A 20,295-nucleotide genomic window follows, 5' to 3' on the forward strand; every position below is an offset into this window, starting at 1 on the left:
AATTCTATATGGGTTCGACAAGAATCTTAAAACCCAATATAAAACATTTCATAATTTTATAAATTTAGTTGATTTAAAATTCTTTGTTATACGAATATAACCTATTATGAAATCCTAACCTTGGCTATTATAGCAAATGATCTTTGAATGAGCTCAAATTTTATATGGGATATGATTAGGACTCCTTAAACAAGTAACTAAAAGTTAAGAATTTTCTGAGTTGTTTTGCCAAATTCTCCTTTGTTTGTGTATTATGACATATTCTACAAAAATGATTTTTAGATGTTCTTTGCTTCTTCTTTTTTTTTTTCAACTTTTTGTGCTATTGATATATTATTAGACATCAACAAACTAAAATAACACCTTCTTTTTTAAACCTAGACACAAACCATTAAGTCGTAGATACAAAATAATAAAAAACATAATAAAAAAAACTAAAGTTAAGGAAGCTGAAACTAATAAAAAGAAAATAAAATATATAACCTGACTTTTAAAGTCAAACTATGATACCACTTCTTGCCAATCTCTTGATCACATGATCAAGCAATCCTCAACAAAGTAGATAACAAACTGAAAAGCTAAAAATCAGCTTTGAAAAAACTTTGATATAGAGGTAACCCTGTATCTAAGAACCAAAGGTATTGGAAAAGAATTAGGACCTACAAATAACCTTATATCTAATAATTCTAAGTATACGAATGATGTCATGAAGCCAATTAATCTTTAGTAAGTCAGTATACAACCTTTATCCTTGCAAAGAAAGATTGTTTTACCATAAATAAACAAACAAACAAAAACTCATATTTATTCTCCAACTTGCTACTAAGATTTGCAGCTAAAAAAACATAATATCGTCTCATCTAACTAACTCTAATTGACTCTTTTTGGGTTGTAAGCTAATGAGCTTACATAATATCGTCTCATCTAACTAACTCTTTTTGGGTTGTAAGCTAATGAGCCTAAATTAGTAATCAACTAACATAAATCCAATAATAAAACAAATCCCTAAACAAAGTGTAATGAGCCAGAACAAACAAATAATTATTCAACATTAAATACATAAATAAAATAGGATAATAAAAACAAAGCCTTTATGCTAAAATTCTTTCATATAGCCCGAATATTTAATTTTTACATATTTTTTTTGCAAATTTTTCAATCCTAACTTAAAACACATCATTTTTTTCTGAATAAATTATTGGGCCTACCATATATGGTTAGGAAGCTTGAGATGTCTAGTTGTTAGCTCAACTTGAATTGTAGAACAATTACACAAATAGCTCTAGATATGTTATAAATAGTACATAAAAGTCTAGTATGATAGATTTGTCAAGATTTGTATAATAATTTCAACTATCTTAAATAATATGTTACAAACTTTATTTGACCTTATAATAAACCAAAATATATCTTCATGTGTCTAGTATCTTCCTATAAAATTTCAGCTCATTTTAATGTATAGTTTAGAAGATATAACTGATTTCGCAAAACTGGTCAGTTAATATTTTAAAGCTAAATTCGAATCCGACTTGGTTCGTATTATTCACTATCCTTGAAGATAAAAGGATACTCATACTTGAAAGTGCATCTCTCAATTGAAAAAGAGAGTTTAGCAAGCTCCAATCTCATTTAGTTCGAGTGTTAATAATCAGGTTACTAGCTAGTATATATCCAAGTCCCTTTATTATAAGAGTTTTTATATATCTGTTAAAGCTGTTATTCAACCATGCAGTAAATCATACATTAACTTTACTACTTGTGCCAATTCACCATCTAATGTCTTTTCTATTTAGTTCCTTAAAGCTAAGAATACTTTGCCAAACATAACGAGGCCATGCTTTATATTGGTTTTCAAAAAGTCTCTTTTAGAAAAACTCTTATTTTGAGAATTCCAATCAACAAAGAGAGTGCTTCGACAAATAATTTCCACCCCAACTTACCAAGAAGCACCAAATTAAAGTAATGTAAATTGCAAAAACCTAGGCTATCATTGTCTTTTCTCCTGCATAATCTACCTTATATTTTCTAATTTATTTCATGACCATTCTAGTGATTATTACTATACCAATAATAATTCATCATCCTTTGAAGCCCCTAGGATAAAGTAAAAGGTAATAGGAAAACTCCTATAATAAGAAAAGCCTAAACAACAAAATTAAGCATAATTGTTTTACTTACTTTAAATAGTACTGAACATCTCTAGTCATGAATCCTCTTCCACGTACGATCTTGAATCTTGAAGGTATACAAATACAACTTACTTATTACAGTAAATAAGAGAAGACAATCCTAAATATCACTCATAGTTTAAAAGGGAATAACACCTTTATACTACACCCGGACTATGCAATAAAAATTATCTTAAGTAAGGTGTGTTAGGGGTGGTAATACATTTTTTAGTCATAATTAGTCTTTTATCCTAGAATTTCAAACAAGACCAGTCTACCTAGTTTCCAAGTTATCCTAAACCAAATAATCAGGTAGCGACTTCTTGACTTTGATATTTCATCACGTCATGTGCGCACATGTGACATTTATCAACATCCATTTTCTTCTAAAAATATCAATTAAATTAAAATAAAAAAAACTCTAATATCCTAAACCAATCAATTTCCTTATTATCTTAAAATAGATTTAATTTGAAAATAGGATGTCCCTTTTATTTTTATAAGGATAAAAAACTAGAAACAAATTTTTTCATGATTTACAACTAGTTTGGGAATGTGTTTGAAATCGTATTTTCTAAAAATTTGAATTGTTTTATTTAAAATTAATTTTTTTATATTATTGAATCATTTTAATGTATTGATGACAAAAATAATTTTATAAAATAAAATAATATTATTTTGATAAATTTTCAAGCAAAAAACACTGCAATTATTACACATTTCTAAATAAGCTTGGAACCCGTCCAATGTTGTGATAGTTGTTGCTTTACAAAGTAGTTTTTACTTTGAAATATATTAAAATACTAATTTTTTAATATTTTAGAATTATTTTTAATATCAACATATAATAATAATTGAAAAAAATCTAAAAAATAATTTAAAATTAAAAATTAAAAATATTTTTTAAAAACAGTTTTAAAATCTAAAAACAAATTGGTTAGGCACCATTTGAAAACGCGGTGCAAGCCGCGTTCCATAAAAATTTAATTTCTTATTAAAAATTATTTTTTTATAAATTTTGAATTATTTTAATGTGTTAATTAAAAAATAATTTTTATAAAAATAAAATAAATATTATTTTAATATAATTTTTTTTTTAAATAATTGTAACTAGATATTCGAACAACGGCGGGCTGTACCGCCCAGAAAACATAATGAGCACAGCAAATTGAAGCGGCAGAGTATCCCGCCTCCGAGAAAGTCAGAACCAGATTCGTTGGACTGTCCTAAACAACTAACAAACTCCTCATGAGCACAAATAGCGCACGCATCTTCAAATCCTGTAAAAAAAAAGAGAGAGAGAGAAAAGAAAACAGAGCAGAAAAATAAAATAAAATAACAGTCTGCTGGAGAATCTAAAAATTGAGAGAGAGAGAGAGATTTGCAGAGATGGCGTTACTCCAGTAAAACCGATTCGCTCAACAGGTCCAGGTTTTTATTTTATTTTTATCTATTTCTTTCCGATTAGAAGAAATGTAAACTTTTTTTCCTTAATTATTTCTCATTTCATTATCATTATTCCCTTTCTTTTTTGCTGATTATGATTATAAATTTAAATAATAGGAATCAGATTAATCTAGTGGAATAGTTGAAGTTTTTCGGCGAGCTTGGGTTGCGATTAGTGAATTAATTTATATTATTGCATAAAATGGTTGAATATTCTCTCTTTTACCGTTTTAGATGGATTACTGTCTTGGGGGTGAGAGCCCGGCAGTTCTGCAGCTCCATAAATGGGGTCCCTCTCAGTTCAATATTGACTTGTCGGAATTTCGGGAAGGTTTTATATCGCCGACGAGGGAGCTTTTGCTGTTACTGTCTTATCAATGTGAAGCCTTGCTCCTTCCTTTAGTTGCCGGCAAATATACTCGAAAAATCCTTATGTTTCTGTATTTTGTTACGGTATGCTTTGGTTGTGGTTTTCGTTACATATTGGTTTGTTGTTATTCTGTAATCATTTTGGCAGGGGAATCTGTAAGCAATCGTGTTTCAGAAACTTTGAATGATGAAAGGCTTCAATGTCGATCTTCAGCAGCTTTCAGCTCCGAATCATGGACAGAAAATAAAAAAATTAATTAAAATAAAAAAAAATATTAGTTTTTTCACCGTGAATTGCACTGTGCTGCCCTAGTGAAAAACATAAAAAAAAACAAAATAAATAAAAATAAAGGTATTGAGTTTTTTACCGTGAACTACATATAATATTAAAAGATGAAATCAAAAAAACAAAAATAATAAGGAAAAAAACAATCTGAATCAATTGGGTTGATCCACTAAATCAGGTTAACCTGTTAAAGCTGAGATTCATATAATGAAAATGTAATAGTTAAATAAAAAAAATTTAAATAAATAGGGAAAAAAAGAAAAAAAAAAAACAACTCAGCGTTTTGCTATGGAATGCACCGTGCAGTGCATAGTAAAACACTGAGTAGTTTTAGTATATGTTATAATAATAATAATAATAATAATAATAATAATAATAATAATAAAAGTAAAAAAATATTAATTAAAAAAGGCAAAGCAAAGAGAGAGAAAACCTATAAGAAGAAAAAAAAACTAATGAAGAAAAAGAAAAAAAACCTAAATCAACTGGGTTAACCCATCAAATCTGGGATTCATGTCATAAAAATCTGATAATTAAACAAGAAAAATTTAGTATTAAGAAACTAAATTAAAAAAATAATTTAAAAAGAAAAAAAAGACAAAAAACAAAACTAAAGTCATTAATTTTTTTACTGTGGATTGCACTATGTAGTCCGCAGTGAAATGCTAAAAAAGAAAAAAAAAAGACATACGCTACGAGTTATTTTTTTCCTTGCATAAAAAAACATCAAAAAATGCTAAGATCTAAGAATGTTAGATCTTTCAGCAAAGATATATTCAAGAGCCTTTGGTTTTACTGCAACGCTTGACTTAAAAGTAATATTTATAATATTATTAAACTTATATAACTCAGGTTTAAGTGAGTCTGGTTGCAACTGAACCTAAGAGCCTTGGATATGAGTTTGGTTGTAAAGTCGTGTCATAAAAATATGATAATTAAATAAATTAATTATAAAGAAAAAAATAAAAAAAACCAACAGAAAGAAAAAACTAATGAAGAAAAAAATTAAAATTAATTGGGTTAACCCTTCAAATTAGGTTAACTCATCAAACCTATGATTCGTGTCATAAAATTTGATAACTATATATAAAAAAAATTGATGGGTTAACCCAGAATTAACTAGGTTAACCTGTCAAGTTCACGATACGTGTTATGAAAGTTTGATAATTAAATATAAAGAAATTTAACATTAACAAACTAAATTAAACAAAAAAATATTCCGGGTTAACTTGTCAAACTCGGGATCCGTGTTATGAAAATTTGATAATTAAATATAAAGAAATTTAACATTAACAAACTAAATTAAACAAAAAAATTCATTAAAAGAAAAAATACAAAAATAAATTAAAAGGAAGAAGCCATGAAGGCATAAAAAAACAAGAAAAAAAACAAAAAAAACAAAAAACAGCAGTATATATTATAATTATAATATAATATTAATTATTATTATTATATTAACAGGGAAAAGTTACAATATTTTTTTTAATGTTTTTTAGAGTATTATTTAGTTTTTGTTTGTTTTTGTATTTTAAAAATATTTTTTAAAAACTTTGAAATTTTTGTATTTTTTATTAATTTTAAATTAATATATTTTTAATATTTTTAAATTATTTTGATATTCTAATATAAAAATAATTTTTAAAAATTTAAAAAATATTATTAATATATATTTTAATATAAAAAATTATTTAAAAAATAACAAACCATATTTCCAGTAAACTTTTAATAGTGGGGCTGATGAGCTGTTGAGACTTGAGAGGTGTTCGACGAGGTGGTTGCGCTCATTTTCCATCAAAGTCAAGGCTATCAAATCTGAGGGTAACATCTGGACCAGGTTTCCAGAGAGGGCATCTTTTCCTGGCGCTGCGGAGGTTGTTTCCTTCAGCGTTTTTGACAGGACTTCACCACTACTGAACCTACTTTATCATGACAATTCCATCACAACAAATGGGGAGGAGAGCAAGTGCGGATCCATGTTCAATCCAGAGAACGAGAGAGTTATAACCAAGTCTGATGATTTTTTTATTGGTTCATACAAATGCTCCCGAGTTTTCCCCAGGAATTCACATCACCTAATTGGATTTGTTCTAACACTGGTTGATTCTGAGAGTACTGGGAATGAAAGTGAAAGAAGCAAGACAAAAAGTATACTTCTTGTTGGAAAGTTAGACAGTTGGGGAATCCAATGGGTTTCCCTAGTGAAGCTTACGCAAAGTGTACATGTAGACTGTGTCTGAGTGGGCGGACTTTTGCTTTTCTGATAACCTTCTTGTTTGCCTAAATGCTTCTGGCTTAATCTACTTTTATGCTGCAATGTCTGGTGAGCGTGTTGCTTATGTAGATATTTTACAAGCTTCTGGGTTAAACCCTCATTCAGTCCCACGGCAGCAAGAAAAAATGACTGTGGCTGCTGATTTTCAGATCAAACAAGTTGAAGAAGTTCATAATAAGTCAACTTCCCAATGTGTTGATCTCCTTGGTAAAGGAATGTTTAGAAAATTGCTTACTGGATCCCATACGTCCTTTTTAGCTGTAGTTGATGACTATGGAGTAGTGTATGCCATGCGTACTGGTGACTATTTCTCAAACAACTCCTACGCTTGTGATAAATTGCTTCCACATTTTCAACATTTAGGGTTTGGGATGTTGGCTGGCTGGCAGGTTGGTGGTTCTGACATTGGGCACCAATGAGTTTATTCTAATGATCCATCCACTAGGAATGAAAAGGTCTTCTTTTGGGATTATGCTGGAAAAAATGCCCTTCATAAAATCCAAATCTCAAACTGCCATGGGTATGAGGAGTTCTTGAGTGGTTTTTCTGAGATAGCCACTCACACATTTCATGACACTGAAGTATGTTCACACCTGATGCGGAAAGTCTTTCTTCCCACAAAGAGATCTAGTGAAGATGATTACATCTGTTTTTCTCCTGTGGGAATCACTCGACTCATTAAGAAGCATGATGCTAAAAGTCAAAGCACTACTCAACTTTTTCATTTTAATATGCACAGCTCAGCAGTTCTTGATGACAGATGCTTGAATACTAGGGTTAACATGAGTTATAGCCAGGGAAAGGGAGAAGCTTCTTTTGGAGAAGCAATTGGTTGTACCTTCCAAGGATTCTTTTATTTGGTGACTGAAGTTGGTCTTTCAGTTGTTCTTCCCTCTGTTTCTGCTACATCAGATTTCCTTCCTGTTGAAACCATTGGATATCAGCAGCACCTTATCAACACAGATATTGGATGGCGAGCAAGAAGAATGCTGGAAATAAGAGAGTCAATCGAATCCTTCTCACCTTGGAAAGTAGAAGTTTTGGATAGAGTGCTTCTCTATGATGGCCCCGCACAGGCAGATCACTTATGTTTGACTAATGGTGAGATGAATGTTCAAGTTTTGCAATTTCTAGCCGGCCATTATATAGCATATTTATATCTGTAATGATATGCTGTCCACCAATATATTCTACTTCATTGTTTCAATGACTCTGATAACTTGTAAAATTTTACTCTTGCATTTATATTTGGTTACTAAGTAGTTTTCCTTTTACATTTTACTGTATAAAATGCATTATGCGTGTGCACATTTCATTATGCTCTATTATTTTTTGATAAGTTCTAGATTCATACTACATCTCTTTTAACTGTCATAGCTTTGCTTTAAATTAAGATCCTGGCTCACTAATATAAGCTATGATTATGATACATGCCTATGTCTTGTTATTTTTACTCAAGATAATCATATTCAAAACGCTGAATCCCATGCACTAGCAATTGTTTTTTTCCATGAGAATTTTACGAGTCTTAGCAGATACAATTATGTTGAGTTCACTTAGGGTAGTCAATTGCTTGCCTTATTGTAGTGGCGAGGCAGTCTTAAGGCTCCCAGGCAAGGCCTTTCCCGGACATACAAACAGAGCATTCTGCTGAATTTATCAGATCCTATACATGCAAACTTACATAAATGGTCCTAAGTCTTTGACTTTATGTTTAGGAATCTCAATGTATAACAACTAGTCGTGAGTTTGTTCTTCCTGTCCTAGTTGTTTAATATATATTTGGTCCTCTTTTTAATATGCCATATTCATTTAAAGAGGATTAATTGTGGCTTCCATTGTGAGACATTAATGAAATGGCCTCTTATTCTAGCATGCCAAAATCATTTGAATATTTTTTTTTACTTCCTTTCCAAAACAAAGAAAACTACTATTTCTTATTGTTTATTGTCTACCTTTTGACCTCTCCCTCCCTCCCTTACTCCCCCTCGCATGCGGACATTATTATTTTCTTTCGTGGTTCAATGCTTTTTGCTTGCTATTTCTGCTTCATATTCCCCATTGAAAGAAATGAAACGTATTATTAGTACTAATAGATGATTGTTTATTTACTAGACAAAGCATGTCCTTAATTCTTGAGTCAACCTTTGTTTGGGTGGGTAATAGAATTGAATAAAATGATGCAGGATTTTCTCTGATTAGGTGGAGGTGCGATAAATAGGGATCATTTGGTGAGTTGGTTAATCAATTCTTAGCTGGACAAATATGTATATCCTTCTGTATCATTAATGTTTGTATTGGTGGCAAATAGAACTTTAAAAATTAATGTGGGAATTTCAGCAGTCAGTAATAGGTGACACCAAGTAGGATCATTTGGTAAGCTAAGATGTTTTTGCAGGCCCAAGATAGTAGGGGAGCAAAGTTTGCTTGGGAAATCTTGAGACTTAGAATGTCCTTCAGATCCTTAATTGAACATTTGTAATGCTAAGATTAGTACCAATATACCTAAAATGGGTTGTTTACTCGTGTCCTTTTAGCTTCTTGTAATTAGGGGATGGATCTTGCATTCATTTTTGGGAAGATTTTTGATGGTGGACATAAATGCTATTTGTATCACAGGTCTCCTATCTCAAAACTTACTTCATTAATAATAGCTAAAAATATCATTTGTATGCTATCATTTCAAATTCCTAAATGATCTGAGGATTTAAAGGATTGGAATAGAGAAATGTATGTTAAATGCACCTATAATGGAGTTCAATTATCAGAAGTAGAATTTCCAAAAAACTGGTTAACAGATGGTATTCAAATAAAGATCCTATTTCCTTTTCGACTACAACCTTGGCACAGATCTAAGTTTAAATTCCTTTCTAAAGATCCAATAAAAAAGAAAAGACAAAAAAATGATTTTTGTTTTTTAACAGTTTGGGGAATGGAAGCTGAACTTCCTTTTGGTTCTCCCCGAAAAGAGCTTTCACTTTATAAATCCATTTTTAAAAAAACTAAAAAAATGAATTAGAAAGTTGAAAAAAATGGTTTTCTAACAATTTACCTACCAGGGGAAATGTTTTCTTGAGACATTTCTGTTTTTGAGGAATCTTAATATATGGGAGTTTGAATTTCTTCAAGAAGCATTCTGTTTTTGAATGCTGTCTCTTATGCCAGCAAATTTTTCCTAGTTCACATGCCTCTTGTTTGTTTATATTTTGAAGGCTAAGGTAGCCTCTAAGGTGAAAGATGTTTGTTTGCATTTTAGTTCTCGACAAGGCTAATACTCATGACATGTTGCATGTGCTATGCCTCACAAGGCATTGTTTCTGGATGTTTGTGTTTGTGTTTATGTTTTTGCAAATCAATTCATCTACTTTTTCATTCCCCAGTTGCTCGGAGGCTGTGGAACAGGTTCTCTCAGATTTTTCTGGGAGCATGGGCGTATTGAATTAACCTGGAGGAGTTTCTTTTTATATGGTTTTGGATTTTAGTAGGATAAAGAGAGGCTAATCTTATGGGAAATGTGGTATGTTTGCAAATAATATGGCATAAATGTATCTAGATGAAAACACTATTTCAAGAATCTTTTATCAAATGCATTTGTTTATTTGACATATTTGGGATAATAGTTTTATTAGCTTCCTTTTGGTGTGTTTCTAATAGGAGATTTTGGAAGTTTTGCTTAGTGAATTTCTGGAGATGGGGGGAGTCTTATATTTTAGTCAGTAGTCTTTGTTTTCTTTTTTGTTTTTTTTTTTTGAGAGGATGCTTTGCCCTCCAATGATGTACTGCAATTTTCTTTTCTTCCTCAATAAAGTTCTTTCAGAAAAAAAGTAAAATATATTCTGCTAAAAATATTTGTTACTGTGTTTTTAGCATGCAATTAATTAAGAGAGAGACAATATGAAATAATGATAGTGGATATGTTCGTATTGTGTTCACTTCTCAAATAGAAGTTTTGATATGTATACATTCATTAAATCGCCTTTCTTTACATGAGCAAGTGGCTTTTTGGCACTCTCCTGAGGTAACGTGGGGAGCTGGCAGTTGGGTGCCTTGTGCTTTATATGGATATGTTTTATTTGTGTTGAGTTTAACATATATGCAGAAGAGGCAAAGGCATCATACCGTAATGAGGATAGCAATTAATTAATGTTGTAAAGCATAAATGTTGAGGTCACAAATTAAGTTTCTGAATTCTAGCTGGCTACTAATAATACAATTGAAAGTTCTGTCTCATTGTTTTCTTGGATCAAAATGCATATTATGTGTACCTAGGTATTTAGATTTCATGTAAAATTAGAATAGTGAAGAAGTATGGATTCAAATGCTAGTAATTGCCCTTTGCATTGAGAATCTGTATAGGTATTTGTTCATGACATCGAGCCTGAATTGCTGTATGTGAATCTAATCATTATTTACTTACTACTTGCGTACTTTTTTTCCCTAGCTTGGAAAGGATGACTGTTCATATTACGAGGAGGGCGTGGTTTACAGTAAGATATGCTAGGTCAATGATAATTAAACTTGCTGTAGCCAATGAGTGCTTCATTGTTGAGCTAATGGTCTCTTTAGCATCCCAACAACTGGTTTAATGTCAGGGAACAAACATGCGGACACTGTTACAGTCTTTGCTACCTTTGACGACCTTTCTTATCTGTATGAATTGTCCTCCAGTTTCTAAAATTTGTTTAGAGGTGCAGTTTCAGTTGTTGTCTATTAGTCAGTTTTTGGGTTCTGATTTACTGTATAAAAGTGATTGCAAATTGTCATAAATATGCTTCTTTCTAAAGTTTGAATGGACATACAATATTTTAATCACTGTAATGTTAGAGTGGGAGTTGAAAATCTCTAGGTTGCGGTGGCTACAAATGGCATTGGGATACCTGAAATATGATGGAATAGAGCGGTAAGATTCTATATATTCTATTACTTTAATTTCTTATCTTCTTTAAAAATGAAAACTTTTACTGTCTTTATTATGTGTAACTGCTGTTTATAAGGTTATGATCGTATGGTTTATATCTTTGTTCATGGTAGAAGCTTGTGTATGTGTGTCTTCATGAACTTGCATGTATGACACACACACTCATTCACAGGGATGGTTCGCTTTTATGTTTTAGGGGTTCCATTGCATGTAAATATTATTTCTGAGGACCAAAAGGGTTTGAAGGAGTGTTATGTTCTTGGCCACCCCTGTGCTTTGATCTGTCACAGTACATACATCAATGATAGGTTTATTTATATGTCACCCTCAAAGGCACATTCATGCACAAACTCATAGTATTATTAGGCATTCCTGTGGTTTCATGTAAGAAGCTTAGGTTACAAACTTCTTCTGTAAAGCATCCAACAGATGTGAAAAAAGCTCAAATAGATGCTTTGCAGAAAAAGCTTGTATTGTAGCATTGAAGCAGTGGTGGCTAATAAGCCATCACAATAGCAAACAGGGCCATAAGTAAATTCTCAAGAAGTTTATTATTATATCTGTGCACATATGCACACTTTGTCTACTGGGTATGGGAGGTGCTTAAAGTTTCTAAATCAAGGGCTGTTTTTATTTCACTAGAAATGCTAACATGATCATAAATCACGAAGTGCATCACTGTTGCATGAATGTAGGTGGATATTGGTTTTCTGTGATTATTTTCATTCTGGAATGACCAAAAGATACGTTCTCAAAGTCATTTCACTTGAACTGGTGTTCTGTAGAAGTTGCTAAAATTTTAATATAATGGAGAGGGTGGAAGTAATTTATCTTAATTTTAAACTTTTTTCATATTCAGATAAAATTTCTTTTCTTACTAAAAATGTTACCCTGACACCAGTTTATGTATACAAATGATGTAACACCAGTTAGTCTAAATGCTAAGGTGTTAAGAAATGGCATAGTTAATTTCTGTGAGCAGATATTATAAGATTCAATATGTTGTGTATTCTTCCTCGTTTAGGAGACCTCACCCTCTTGATTATGAATTAATTACACTGCATTTCGTTGATATTACATTTTTTTTTATTCCATGCTCTGTAATTTTTATTGGAAAATGTATCCTTTGTATTTACTCTCATAAAAGCTTTTGATATTGAAAGAGTAATTACAAAAACCATTCTGTTATAGAGGATTGAGGGATTTGGGTTGGATTTATGAGTTAATTGCCTTGCACATCCAAGTAGGATATAGGGTTTTTAAAGAGCACACTACTCTAATGTTCTGTCTACAATTAATGAAATTATTTTTGTACACAAATCAACTCATTCAATCCCAAAGTATGGGTATCAATTATTTAATCTTAAGAAAGGATCAAAATATGGCTGTTCTGTTGGCAGTAGCAATGACGTAGGTTGGATGAGAGTTATTCAAATTTGATCTTTTTTTTTTTAATGGTTAAACAGATCTTGGAAATGCGTCAGCATTAACCTAGCAGAAGAAGGCATTTTGAGATTGCTATTTGCTGCAGCTTATCTGATGTCTCACAGAAATAGCAATGATAATGAGGTCTCTGCTGCATAAAGGTAAAAGTTTTTGTACCAGTTGCTGTTCATATTCGTAAATGTGCCAGGCTGACAGTTTTTTTTTGTGATTAATGAAGCAGATGGCTAGCCTAATGTGTTTCAAATTTTATGTTTGTGCAAAATATTGTACTTTTTTAGAATTCATCAACTTTTCTGGATCTTGATATTTAAGAATATGTTTGAGAATGTTAAGAGATTGTTGATTTGTATGGAATAGACAATCACACCATGATCGATTACAATTCTAGTTAAACAACTAAGTTTTTCACAATACCACTATTATATTTGCATGAATGATGGAATCAAAATATTATCAACTTGTATAACCTGCTCTTTCTTGACATCTTCAATTATGGGATCTTGAGTCTCTGGCTTGTCTAGTTTGATTAAGTGTATTCTTTAACTTGATTCTTGAAAATGGGTTGTTAACTGGACCATTATGGCATCTAGGAGCCTTTTGTGGTGTTTCTTGGTTTGTGTGCAGGTGTACATTACCCTGCTCTCTACTTTTCCTACCCACTTGCTGAGTTTCCTGAAGCTTTTTTTCCACATTCAATTATTGATTCCTTGTCTCTGACAAATATGAGAAAATGGATGTTGCTTCTCCAACTTAACATAATGAATAACAAAAACAAAGAGATGTGCAATAGTTTACTTCATCAGTCACTGTTTATATTGATCATCAGCAAATAGTTTTGTAATCTTCTAGATCAGCCAGGCTCTTCTGAACCTGGATTGGCTGGCCTTCCTGATTCTGCAACTCTTATGTTTATTAATGAATGAAATTAACAGATTATCAATAATCTGCTTTGTACAACTAGTGCTTGTGGGTTTTTTTTCTTCCTCTCCTGATCTCCTTGTGGATTTCTTGGGTTTCTGTTATTCTTTTCCTGGATCTCTCTTTGTTCTACATCATGTTGACTACTGGTTAACTATTGCATAGCTTGTTGTGTCATTCTATCTCTTTACTTATTTTTTTAATTCTTCAAATGTGTAACACAGGCTCCTTGCATTAGCCAGCCACTTCACAACTAAAATGATCCGGAAATGTGGGTTACTCCAGCATAAGAAAGATGCATATGTATTACCTGGTTTTGGGATGATCCCTTTGCTCTCTCTTCCACCAGTTTTACCGCATCAATTACAGAATGAAATGGGGGACTCCAAAAGTCTTCATGATATGGCTCACCTTTTGGACATTATTCGAAATCTTCAATCTGGACTGAGCTCAAAATTGAAGAATACGGGTGTGGGATTGGTATGCTTCTGTGTGCTTACACACTTTTGAATTGTTTGTCTTTTATCTGCTGCTAACCACTGCCTTTTTTAATGCTACAGGTGGATGGTAGGGAGGAATTGAGCTTGGTGGAGGCAAATTTATCGCAGGACGAATCTCAGCTTTCAATTCTTTCAGCAGATGCTACATCATCAGACACACCAAACCAACAAGAACTTCTGGTTTCTGCATCTTCTGTTGGTTCTAATAATGAGAAGCTTGCTTTGATGCATTGTGATTCCTTGGATTTCAAAACTTACTTGGATATAGAAGATTCAAATGGAGTATCTGTTCTTGTGCCACAAGGCGGTAATTCAGGAAAAAAAACTTTTCCATCTGAAAACCCTAAGGAGATGATTGCACGATGGAAAATGGATAATTGAGAGGTAAAAACTGTTGTTAAAGATGCACTACTATCTGGTCGTCTTCCTTTGGCATTTTTGCAATTGCATCTTCATCGTTCTAGAGATTCAGAGACTAATAAAGAGCCACCTGATACTTTTAGTGAAGTTCGTGACCTTGGAAGAGCCTTTGCTTATGACCTATTTTTAAAGGTAGCTTAATTCTGTTTGGTAGGCGAAGCCAAAGATGCATTGATTTATTTTCCGTGATAATCATTCATGATAAACAGGGGGAAACTGAACTTGCTGTTGCAACGTTGCAAAGGCTTGGGGAGGATGTTGAAACCTGCCTCAAGCAGCTATTGTTTAGCACGGTCAGGAGATCTCTTCAACTTCAAGTGGCAGAAGATATGAGAAGATATGGTTATCTGGGACCATATGAATGGGAAACATTGGAGAAGATATTAATCATTGAGGTACATGAAATTTGTCATCTTCCATTTCATTTTAATTTTAGTGGTTTAACATTGAATTTCATGTCTGAGAAGAGTTTTTTTCCTTCTTTTTTACTTGAAAGAGGCTGTACCCTAGCAGTAGTTTCTGGAGAACTTTTGTCGCTCAGCAGAAGGCATTAAAGAGAGCCACATTGACTTTGAATTCACCAGGCCAAATTAAGCTGCAGCTATTGCCTTCATATCTGTTTAGCAATCTTATCATTGAGTGTGGTGAAATTGATGGAGTAGTTTTAGGTTCATGGACAAGAATCAATGGAAACTCTCCTGATCCTGTAGTTGATGAAGATACTGCTCATGCTGGATACTGGGCTGCTGCTGCAGCTTGGTCAAGTGCCTGGGATCAGAGAACCATTGATCGTGTAAGTGCTTTAGTTCCTTTGCCTTTCTTAGTACTATGAATCTTTGAAACGCTGCAGGTCACAGTGAAACCAGAGTGAAGGAAAATGAAATCCTGCAATAAGATGGGACCTGGTCTTTGCTAAATGTTGCGAGTCATGTCCCATGTGATGTGGAAGTTTTTGTTCCTTTACTGAATTTCTACAGCATGTGCCGATTATAGTTTCAAGTTTATTAACTTTTCTTTGGATGGTCAAGTAAAACATACAAGGATGTGGGCACTGATTTGTTTCACTGGAATCTGCTGCAAAGAAGCCAAATTTAGCACTTGTCTAGTTCAAACAAGTGAAGAACGAACTTCTGGAAATAGAAGGATGCCATTTAGAAGCTAAACATTTTATTTATTATTGGTATTCTCGCACAAGACATGCAATGTGCAAGTGATACTTTCTTATGATGTTTGCTTTTCCCAGTCACAAAATGCTACAGTCAAGAAAAATTGAGAGTGTTGAGGCATTAGCACTCGAACAATAAAAAGGAAGTCAACGACATCTTTTCAGCAGCTTTGGCAAAGTCAGCTGATGGTCTTGTCATACTATGTTAGCTCTTCAATGATCTTTCACCATTTTCACTCTATGCTCTCTATACCTCTATGCTGCATGTTCTATTTGTCACTCAGTCCAAAAATACTGCTATAAATGCAAACTACGAACCAGAATTGATATACAGTGAACTTTAAGGCTCTCTTTTCTGTCATTTGTGCTTGCTTTTTTTTTTTTTAGTTTCTGTGAGCCTTTACTTTGGCCATGGACGTCAATTCTTTCATATTTATTTTTGATCTTATACAGATAGTTTTGGATCAACCTTTCCTTATGGGCGTTCATGTATTCTGGGAATCTCAACTAGAGTACTATCTATGCCACAATGACTGTGAGGAAGTTTCCAAACTTTTGTACCTCATACCTACATCTGGTTTATCAGATGGAAGCCTCCAGATCACTTTGGACGACTTACAGCATGCTCCAGAGGTTGGATGCAATCGTGAAATTCCTGAGTACAACAGTTATATATGCTCCATTGAAGAATTGGATTCAGTGTGCATTGATATTCCAGGGGTCAAGATTTTCAGGTTTCCTGCCAATGCATTTTGCTCTATGTGGTTAAGAATGCTCATGGAGCAGGAGCTTGCAAAGAAATTTATATTTTTGAAGGAATACTGGGAAGACACTGCTGAGATTGTAGCTCTGCTTGCTCGTTCAGGCATCATAACTAGCAGGTCTGATAAAATGATATTGGAGGACTATTCTGTTGAGGCTTCATCTGATCTCAATATAACAGATGATGCTGTCCCCATGGAAGCTTTGCATAAATTACTCTTACATTACTGTGTGCAGTATAATTTGCCAAATCTTTTGGACCTTTATCTTGACCATTGCAAGTTGGTTCTAGATAATGATTCAGTTGGTTCATTACAAGAAGCTGCAGTAAGTTTCCTCATGTCCATTGAGTCTAGCTGTTCTTTACATCGTATATCTCTGATTCTTTGCTTATGTACAGTTCATTTGTATGTTTTTTTTTTTTTTTGCAATTTCTTCTCTCCCTTGCCATATATGTTGTGGAAATTGTATGACTTTTCATTATAGTTTAGTAGTACAATACATCAATAGACAAATGGGAAAACAAATTCATTGAATCAGACCCGTGAAAACTTGATAAGAAACATTGGTGGTAACAAGCCAAAACAATGGGATTATGCCTTTGCACAAGTAGAATTTGCATACAACAGTGCTAGGCACAGTGTCGTGTAAATCACCATTTGAGATTGTGTTTTTACAATGTCCTAAACGTGTTAGATCTTGTGTCAGTTCAAAAGGGTGTTGAGTTTAGTGTGGCTGCTGAGAAGATAGCTATGAATGCGTAAACTATTGTAGAGGATGTGAAGCAGAAGTTGATGGAGACCACTACCAAATACAAGGAAGTTGTTGATAGGCACTGCCATGCCAAAGTGTTCAAGGAAAGAGATAATATAATGGTGCTCCTTTACAGAGAGAGATTTATGATGGGGTCATATAGCAAGTTGCAATAGAAAAAATATGATCCTTACACCATCCCAAAAAGGATTTATTGATTTACTCAATAATATAAGTATTTCCAAAAAATTTAGTGTTGGAAATTTATCTTTTCTATGATGATCAACCTTTGTATCCAAAGCTTGGAGATGATTGAGGTCAGGTCTTTCTTGGGATTGGTGTGGAGCATGTTGCAACTATATTTATGAATCATATAAACGATTTATGAATCATATAAACGAGACCAAGGTTGATGAAAAGTTCTCAGCATCTAATATGAAGCTTGAGATTGTTGTTTTAATTATTTTTCTAGTTAATTTTGGATATTATTTATTTGTTTTTAATTAATATTTATGAAACTTAATGCTAGATGGATTCCACTAATTAGGCAAGTTTTAATTAGGAATTTTTTTCTATAAATTTTTTTAGTTTTAATTACGAATTTTTTTCTATAAAGTATACTAGGACTAATATAAATAAAGATGAATACATTACGAAGGTATATCACAACTATATTGAATAAAAGTGCATCGCTTACAATGTCACCCTATTTTGCAATTCTATTTGTCTCAGCTTGTCTTGGTTTATTTAGTTCATGTGCTGCACAATATTTATTTTCTAAAGGGCCATTCTCTGGGTATAATTGATTGCGTCTCAGATTGCCACTGGCAAGCTTGCAGGTTTGAGTTGCAACCTGCTTTGGCAGTACAGACACTAGGTTTGATTTTATTTTACTATCTGTTGCATGTTAAGTGACATGGCTTGGTGCTTTGAATGAGATTTCAATAAGATGCATTTTAAATTGTAAGACCTGGTTATTTATCCATCTCTTCATTTTGAATAAAGCATGTTCTTCTCCTTCTCAGGTCTATAACCACTTTGACATGAAGCATGAAACTGCTGCTCTTTTAGAGTCACGAGCATGGCAGTCTTCTGAGCGGTGGTTTCACCGTTCTGATAAAGACCAAAATGAAGACCTCCTTGAATCAATGCGATATTTCATTGCAGCAGCTGGAGTTCACTCTTCCATTGATGCTGGAAATAAAACTCGCAGAGCTTGTGCTCATGCATCCCTTGTTTCCCTGCAAATTCGAATGCCAGATTGCAAGTGGCTGAACCTGTCTGAAACCAATGCTAGGCGATTATCAGTTGAGCAATCCCGTTTCCAGGAGGCCTTAATTGTTGCTGAAGCCTATGGTCTTAACCAGCCAAGTGAGTGGGCACTGGTGCTTTGGAATCAGATGTTAAAACCAGAACAAACAGAAGAGTTTGTCGCTGAATTTGTGGCTGTTCTTCCACTTCAGCCATCAATGCTTGTTGAATTAGCAAGGTTCTACAGGGCTGAGGTAGCAGCCAGAGGTGACCAATCCCAAGTCTCAGTTTGGCTGACTGGAGGAGGTTTACCTGCAGAAGGGGCTAAATATCTGGAGAGATCGTTTAGATGCTTGTTAAACTCGGGATTTGAGGTTAAGGGTGCAGCTGGCCACCACGGCAACTGGTTTTAGTGATATCCTTGATGTTTGCATGAAAGCATTGGACAAGGTCCCTGACAATGCTGCGCCACTTGTCCTCAGGAAAGGTCATGGCGGTGCCTACCTTCCGCTGATGTGAAAAATGGCAGTGTAAAGGTGGTGGTTATAGCAACACCTGACTTGATTGCAATGGAAGGTGATTGAAAATATTGGTGATAATAGCTAGATGCTATATCCTCGTAACGTCTTGTGATGGACCGGAAATTGGCCCAGTTGCAAATTAGCAAAAGAGTTTGAAGAACTAGGAATATACAAAGATCAACTCAATTAGTTTATACAACTGAAACAGTGTAAATTGGATTGGTTCTTTCTGCGTTTTGGTGGTGTTCAATTTGGGGCTGGTTTAATTTCCCTTTGATGCCATGAGCGAGGCCAAGTTCATTTTTGTAACAAATATGTACAATATGTCTATATGAAGCAAAATTCTTTTTGACGAGACTCTGTGGTGATCTCTCGTATGCCTCCAGATTAACGTGCCTTCTACTGATGTTGGTTCATGAGGAGGGGCCTACAGGTGACATGGGGTCCTATAAGAAAATCCTTCTACGAAAAAATTGTATTGATGACTACAATATTATGTTGAAGTGAAGGTCCCTTCTAACTTTTTGCAAATTATTCTGAATTTATTTATTGATATAAAAAGTTTTAAATGCATTAAAATCCGGATGTCCTTGTAATGATTCTCAAAGAATCCATTATATTAATATTAATAAATATATTCACAAAATACAGTTAATTTTGGAATAATGTTTTGATTTATTTTCCTTAATAATCCAATCTTCTTTTACTCTATTTAGTTTTTTTTTTAATATTAAGTTATCCGTTTTATAAATTTATTTTTTATTTCTATCGATTTCAACCTATATTAAAAATGTAAGGCATTAATGAAGAGCTTAAGGCAACTATAGTTGAAAACCAGAAGCAAACCAATCTACAGATGGAAGCATTGATGGTCACATTGACATCTTACATGGCTAAACAAACAATGGAAGGAATAAATAACTTCATTACCGATGGTGTGATTATAATTTCTAGAGGTTGCAATCGTGGAGATATTAGGGAAAATCAAGAAACAGCCGAGAAGGAAGGAGTAAAAACTCCAATTCTGATTGATTGATTCCTATTTCTAGAGGTTGTAATCGTGGAGATGTTAGGGAAAAATCAAGAAACAGTTGAAAAGG

General features: G+C 33.2%; 1 pseudogene; it reads left to right on the top strand.

Annotated features, from left to right (window-relative positions):
• The first annotated feature begins 6,013 nt into the window (after nt 1–6,013).
• Nucleotides 6,014–19,774, top strand: LOC105126412 (uncharacterized; annotated as a pseudogene).
• Nucleotides 19,775–20,295: the final 521 nt, after the last annotated feature.

Source organism: Populus euphratica, unplaced genomic scaffold (genome assembly GCF_000495115.2).
Source record: "Populus euphratica unplaced genomic scaffold, PopEup_1.0 scaffold78.1, whole genome shotgun sequence".
Lineage (NCBI taxonomy): Eukaryota > Viridiplantae > Streptophyta > Magnoliopsida > Malpighiales > Salicaceae > Populus > Populus euphratica.